We start from the raw sequence: 8,602 nt of genomic DNA on the forward strand, positions 1-8,602 counted from the left end.
TAAATGTTTACCATTCAGTCACCGTTTATTTGATTACTGTAACAATATTTGCAACAAGAATTTGCATTGATTGGTGTTTAGGAAGAGTAGTAGCATAAATAAAGCTGTACTACTATAATAAAATCTCTTTTTTCTCTTTCTCTTAATTTAACAAATGTAATTTATTCAAAGATTAACTAGCTAATATATGATAAAAGTTGCGTTTTGCTTCCAGCTATAAAAAAGGAAGGTTTTTGTGTTTGTTGGGGGAGGGTGATTCAGCTAACACCATCTTTATGTGTAATCGCCTTACTATCACTCAGCTCTATAACACAGCATTAGAATTGCAGGGATGCTTTGGGGTGCTCGGCCCCACTGGGTAGCCCCAGAAAGCATGAGACTTTTAAAAATTATTTAAAATAAATTTTTAATAATGTGAAGCTCTTCATCGCCGTAAGTTTGAGTAATATTTCATTCATCTGCATTTCATTTCCCTGTGGTCTGTTTTCGCAAGTGAGAGAGAGAGAGAGAGAGAGAGAGAGAGAGAGAGAGAGAGAGAGAAAAAAACAAATTAGAAGTTATCTTAACGAGTCTTGTTACCCGCAACATCACAGTGGGCACTGTCAATAGAAAAAAAAAATCAAGTTTTTCTCATTTGTGATTCTCTGAATATGCATTCTTAGGATTGACGACAGTCAGCTACATCAGCCCAGTTTATGTAAACCAGTGAGGAAGCTTGTATAAGATTTCTGCTAAATAATACGTGAAATATAAACCTGATGTAGAGTATAATTCTAAGATTTGTAGTAATGTTAGGAAATTAATCCCTTCCTGCCAATAAAATAAAATGTGTTAGGAATTCTAATACCTATTAAGAAGTTTAATATTAGGAGCAGCCTTTAATGTTATCCAAATTTTAATGCATCGAAGCAATTAACAAGCTTGCCAAAACGTGATCTTGTTTAGTTTTATCAATGTATTCCAGATTTGAAATGGTCAAAAATTGACTATATTTGACAAGTAAAGCTGCACATGCCTTTTTCATTTATTTCACAAGAGAATTCGTTTTGGGCCCCATGGTTGTACTTTGGCCAGGCGTATGCATGCGCATGTGTGTGTGATTGAGAGGACTTCTGTATTACATCAATAAATATGATTGGGGGATGGTGTTTCCAATATAGTCACACTACTGCTTAGCAGAAACCAGTGCTGTACGTATAGACATTGTAACTTTTATGCGAAAGTTAACTGCCAGTAATTTAACATTCAGTCAAAGCCATTGCCATTTGCATGTCTCTTTCCGCTTAGTTTCCAGCCCACACTGTGGTGTGCAAACCTACATTCAGGATATGCCAAGAGGGCCATTAAAACTCAATTAATGGGCAAGATAATTTGTCAAATGGGGTTGATTTTTGGCATATGCAAATTAAAAGCATATTTACAATATCACTCCGAGATGAGGCTTAAAAAAACTGTCACATTTCTTTGGGCAAATTATAACCATATAGTGCTCGTAGCACACAAAGCAAGTGCGAAAACTATGAAACATATGTAGGTATAAAGGCATGTTTATGTATTTAAAAACAGAAACTATTAGAATATTGAAAGTGAAATTACCATTTCTCCAGTTATAGCTAATCAAACTTTTCACTTTAACATGATATTACATCACAGTTAATTATTTTAATACTTATAATTATATTAATCTGTACTATACTTTAAAATATTTGTCTACAAGGGGATGTTATGATCTTGTGAGCAGGAATTACAGAAACATGAAGATCATGTATATTCAATATAGCAAATCACGTCACCTTGAAGCAAACCCAAGTACTGTTCTGAATACAACCAACAAACAAAGGCTAGATTGGGCTTTATAAAATGCTTCCTATGCATAGTCCATCACGAGTAACACACCTGCTCAATGAATAGCTTTAAACTGTGTAAGGCCACCAGGGGAAATTCCTTGTAGATCACTGTCAAACCACTTAGCGAATAAAAATGACTTTTACTCTGATTTTATGACAAATGTTAGCATATGGTTGCTTACAGGATATAATTTAATATGATGTAATCCAAATTTTTAAGTTTCGAAGGAATTTTATATTTGTTTTAGTGAAAGGTGTCCAAGGATTAATTGTATGTACTGACTGAAGCACTCATACAAGACATAATATAAAAGAACAATGAATTTTGCTATATATCTAGTACATAGAACAATGATTTGACCCAGTTGGAAGTTCATTAAGGCTGAACAACAGCATTACAACAGAAAGGCAGAGGTTGTTTTTCCTCTTCTGTTTCTTTTGATGCCAGGATTAACAAAAACTTTAAACTAACTAGCTTATGCTGGTCTTGCGTCCTGTGCTACTCCCTCAGTAAGCCAGAAACATTCATTAGAACTTCTGCAGACTCCAGCTGAAACACGAAGAACAGACCTGACATTTACATCAAACTCCATCGAAATCCTCAGTGGTCTAAATGTGTTTCTTCTTTAAAAATGTGGCTTCCATATATGTAGCTATAAATCTTCTTTCTTCTGTTAAAATGCACTTCCACTTTAAATGGCCGGAAGGAATCCATTACCTCTGCACATGGATTCCGGTGGTCTTCAAAGGCATATACAACACTTGATTTCAATGTGAGTTTCCAATTAGAATTAATTTAGCCCAATTTGAATATTTACTCAAAGAAAAAAAAAACACATTGTTTAGTTCATTTGACATAGATACTGTAACTGTTAAGACTACTCCGTCCATCCATCCATCCATCCATTTTCCAAACCGCTTATCCTACTGGGTTGCGGGGGGTCCGGAGCCTATCCCAGAAGCAATGGGCACGAGGCAGGGAACAACCCAGGATGGGGGGCCAGCCCATCGCAGGGCACACTCACACACCATTCAGTCTCACATGCGCACCTACAGGCAATTTAGCAAGTCCAATTAGCCTCAGCATGTTTTTGTACTGTGGGGGGAAACCGGAGTACCCGGAGGAAACCCCACGACGACATGGGGAGAACATGCAAACTCCACACACATGTGACCCAGGCAGAGACTCAAACCCGGGTCCCAGAGGTGTGAGGCAACAGTGCTAACCACTGCACCACCATGCCGCCCCACTGTCAAAACAAAATTCAGTATTCCTATGGTTTCATATGACAACACAATAATTTGATGAATAACAGCACTTATGTCTTCAAAATCATAAACAACATTATATTAATGTTATGCCATACATTGATCATGATTTACAGATAACTTTAAATTTTTCAATGGAGGATGACATTGAAATATATGGTTTCTGGTTCATCAGTTAGCAATATCCTAAAATCACTTATGGTCTATTTTAGAATATCCTTTAAATGATGCATAGTTTTGAAACTTGATATACTTAAATTATCTAGAAATACCTTATGCCAAAAAGCCTGAGAATATATACAGATATTCAAATCTATATTGAGATGTATATGTGATATATCCAGGTATTTTGAACTACATTATCAGTAGTTTTAGAGGTGTCTTGAAAGTATCACATGTAAATATTTACATTCAGGCGTGTCATGTATTTTGTTATGTATTTGTGGAAGTTATATGGCGTTAATTTTACCTTATTGTTGTATAATGCAGGAGCATACTAAACAAGTATTCGTCAAATGTGCTTGTAATGCAAAATAGTCATTTATAAGTAATAAATTAAGATATACATGATTTATTGCTTTTTTGTTATTGATTAAAAAGCTCTTTAATGGGATAATATATGCATGTGTGTATGTTGCAAAGTTATTTTTATAAAAAGAAACTGAAAAGTAGCGTTCAAAAATGCTACACATATTTACATCAAATATGAAATCATTGGAATGCCAGCATGGTCTCTGGCTAACGCTACTGTCAAATAACTTGACAATGTAAACAAATCATTCTGTTAAATGCCTTACAGTACCTGAGTGCAGAGGAGAGTTTAAATTTCGTAGATTGTGTTTCACATGACCAGGATAATCAGCTGGAAGATGGATGAATGTAGAACCTCAGCTTCTTTTGTATCTTTATAGGAAAATTACATAAAAACAAAGATGGGACATGAGACGTTCAAGCCTCACTATAGTACATCATAGTGGGCAGTATAGTATTATAGCACATGTTAGTTGACTGTTAAGCTCATTCTTCCTGCTTTTCTAGAATGTAGCTAATTATAGCTGCCGCAGACTGTGTATGGATATTTTGTTCTTGCGAGCTTTGAGGACATGTTGCATTCACATGCTTTGTTCAGAGGGCGAGTTGCTTCCAAGTGAAAACAGATGTGCCACACTGCTGTCCCATCTAAAAGTTGATATATGGTGCCCAGTAATATGGTTCAACAGAGGCCAGCAGTTCTAATTTGCTTCACTTTACAAAGATGTGCTCTGTTTTATGTAAATTCAGACATTTCCTTAAACAAATGGTAAGGCGCTCCAATCCTCTGTAAAGACAAATATGCTTCCCGTAAGGAAATGAAACAAAAATATGTTTGCCTGTAGGTTTTACATTTACATTAATACTCTGCTGTATACAAAGAACCTCATAGTTTCAATACTTAATCAAAGTCAACATTGTTACAGTTTCTGGCACAAATAAATAAGTATATGTCATGCACACACATATACATACATATACATGGACATATTGCAATGCATTCAATTCAATGTATTATTGAATGAAATTTATGTAATATGAATTTATAAAATAATACTGAGTTTCAGAAAAAGGGTCATTTTCAATTTTTGATTTTTTTTTTACTCACACAGAATTACATATTTCGTACTTTTCAACCTTGCAGCACGTCTCAGCTCAGCTCAGTGTGCGTCTCATGAACAATGACTCAGCTGAGGAAATCTACAGCTGAAAGGACAATGATAAGAAGCCCATTTATCAGGAAAAATATAGTCTGGATAATGAGTCCACATCACCTCCTTCTTATATGAGAAGAAAAGTTAATCAATTGTTTTTGCTAATTAAGCGGAGTACTAATGCCAAGTAATGAACAAAAAACTTATGTGACATCACAAGTCCCCTAAGAGATCAATAATCTGCTAGAGTAATTGCCTGAAGTTTTAATTGAGAGGGAGAAAAACACATTTCACAGCCTTACCTAATTGTGCATTTCTATTAATACTATTAATTCAAAAGTAAATTTTATGTGATTGCATAAAAGACTTCAATTATAAAACTTTTAAATACATATAGCTTATTTCCATAAAACATTATTGTTCTAAATATATTTCTGTTCAGCAATGCATAAAAACCTAGCAAATTAAATGAATACTATTACTCATTGAAGACTAATTTTAACTCTGGCACATTAACAGGACCCCACAGGAATTCCTTGAAAACCTGAACTAGCTCCTAAGACTGAACACAGTTTTCTATGAAATTTTAGTAGCTGATTAAATGTAGGTTTCAAATCCCTGCGACTCCCAGATGACTTTCTCCAGGTGTTCCACCACATTATTAATTTTTTCAAACTCTTATTCTGACTTTTAGGAAGGTGAAATATGGTTTGAAAAGAAAGCTGTTTTGTTGGTCTTGCAGAGAAATAAGTGCCAGCCCATAAACAAACAATATCAATACGTATAATGTTGGACAGGGCCTTGGATGGCTGGGTGGGGGTGGGCCGGGGGGGCAATACAAGTTACAAGACAGGGGTACACCCTGGATGAATTGATAGTCCATCAAAGGAGACTCACACACAACAGGCGATTCAGAGCTGCCGATAAGTCTGACTGCATGATTTTTTTTACTTCAGATGAAAGTAGACTACCTGGAAAAATCACATACAATACAAGGGAATTCAGATAAGCTCCTTTATAGTCATTATATATAAGGTATACTGAAAAAAATAAATTAAATAATAATAGAAATTTGGTTTAAATCTAAAAAAATGTAAATAATCCATCCATCCATCCATCCATCCATCCATGCCTTGAGCTCCTATATAGGGTCATGGTGGTACAAGGCAAGGAGTAACCAACCCATCCCAGGGCACACACACCATTCACACCTACAGGTAATCTGGCAACTTCTATTCACCTTACCATGTTTTTGGACTGTGGGGTGAAACTGGAGAACCTGGAGGAAACCTTATAACCACACAAGGAGAACCTTCACACACGTACAGCCCTGGTCTACAGAGGTAAGAGGTGATTCTGCTAATCACAGCGTCACTGTGCTGCACCTTTTTTCATGAATAAAGGATTTTTTTTAGTTCTACGATGGGTTGTGGCCCCATCCTGGGCTATTTTACACCTTTTTGGATACAGGCTCCAGACAAGTGGATATAGATTGATTTTTTTTAGTTACAGTAACTTGATACATAGAATAATAGACTGGCTGACCTAGTACAATATCATAACTAGTAGAATATTGTGAGTGTTGGAGAAACCCTCTGTCAATCTATCAATCAATGTACCCATGGATCCGTTAATATCCAACTCAATCCATGCAGGTATATGTCTATGATACAATCAAAAGAGGCAAGATTGCTGTTCGGTATGAAAAGATATTAATGCAGATTTATAAATTATTTCATTTTGATTGTGGAACTGTAAAACTGTTTGACTTAAAAAAGCACAGGCTATCCTGGTAATAGCTCTTATTACTGTAATCATCAGGTGTTTTTCCAAGACGTTATTGTTATGGGTCAATATAAATGATGTGCTTACACAACCTAACTTACAGAACAATAAAACAAAGAAAACAATGCTTTTTTAATCCTTCCAATTATGTTGCATTATATTCATAAAAATATTAATTGCTTAGCTGCTTGAGTTTACACCCAAAAGCAGAAGTACTTGTTGTCGATATATAAAATGCATAATTGCATCAAATATTAAATAGAAATAAGAAGATATGGCCGTATATACAAATTTATTGTTTCTTCTTATTCATCTGAATGGTGAATCATTTGTGCGCTATTGAGGGCATTCTATTAATGATTGGATTTATTTTGTTTACACACAAGCAAGTTGATCTCTGAGTGCCCTTAAATGTGAATTTATTGTTTGTATTTGTGTATTTATCCCATAATACAACAAAAGTACAAATACAGTACAAAGCTGATGAAAACTAAAAAAAAGAAAAATGCACATTTTGCTACTAATCGATATCAAATGATATAATGATATTCTATTAAAATAGAATGCAGGTTAAACAAATCAGTCACTCTATGTAGGCCGGTCTCTAGCCATCTGTGTTTTAAAGGAATTACACCCTTTTAAAGGGAGACGAATCTATAGCATGAAGTATGATTCTGCCTTGATCTTGATAGATAGATAGATAGATAGATAGATAGATTGATTCCAATGGCAGAGTAATTGAAATCATATCAAAATGTATTCGTTTTACATTATCTTACCCCTCTTGTTTTTCATTTCCTTGAACAAAGACTTCTCAACAAGGGACCTTTAGTTTTGCACTTTTAATATCTTCGATGGTCTCTGTTGTCAACTCTACTGACTGTCAAAACTACTAAAGAGGTTAGAATTAATTAAATAACTTCTTGAGCATTTAATCTCAATTGCTATGGCAACATTTTGCTTCTTCGGCTGCGATTCACATTGTAATCAGATATTCCTTCCCTTGTAGATCCACTTAGACTGATCCACAGTGCAAAGAATGTATAACTAAGCTCTGATGAGAAGAGAATAGGATATAATACTTTTTTTATCCACTCTCAAGACCCTGTTCATAGAGGCAGTTTTCCTCATATTAATTAATTGCACACTATAACCATTTTTCCGAGCAGACCTCGTTCCAGGAAATTTTCCACACACAATGGAAAAAGAACAGCAAGTCTTACTATCAAAGTCTTAATTATTTTGTAAAGGACCCATTATTCTACATTCATTCTTTGAGTTACTGGGAGAATATCAGTGTCTCCACTTTGAGCCTATTTGTATTATAATTGTAACTATGCGCGCTGAGATATAACTGGTAGAGTTGCAGAATGTTCTGCCATCTCTTTGAGGTGAAAAAGTGCCTGGTTCGGCCAAATTCCTGTGTGCATTACAACAAATCTCCAAAAAATACTGTGGCTATGTAGTCAATGAGAAGACAACAGTGGGTAGCTGAGACCCAAGTGGGGAACTTGCTGGAAATGGGCTTTTTGAAGTCACAGCTGGCATGTGAGGAACAATAGGCAATATTCCCCCCTTAGCCTTTGCCAAGAAATGTGCGAATTGCAGAAGGAACTTAGTACTACAACCTGCCGTGCATTTCTGGTTTTTATACTGTCTGTGGGGGAGAGATTTTCAGTATTCATGATAGTAAATATGACTTTCTGAGCTTTAATTGTTTTGGTTGGTTTCAGTCATCGATGACAATGAAAAAATTATTTAACATATATGTGTTCTGGACTTGTTCTGGTGGCACAGCTAACAGGGGTTAGAATTAATTAAATAAGTATAAAAAAAAGTCATTCATACATACACACACACATTATATATATATATATATATATATATATATATATATATATATATATATATATATATATATATATATACATATACATATACATATATATATATATATATATATATATATATATATATATATATATATATATACATACATATGATTTGATTTTAAAT

The sequence above is a fragment of the Brienomyrus brachyistius genome, chromosome 15 (assembly GCF_023856365.1).
Source record: "Brienomyrus brachyistius isolate T26 chromosome 15, BBRACH_0.4, whole genome shotgun sequence".
In the NCBI taxonomy this organism is placed as follows: Eukaryota; Metazoa; Chordata; class Actinopteri; order Osteoglossiformes; family Mormyridae; genus Brienomyrus; species Brienomyrus brachyistius.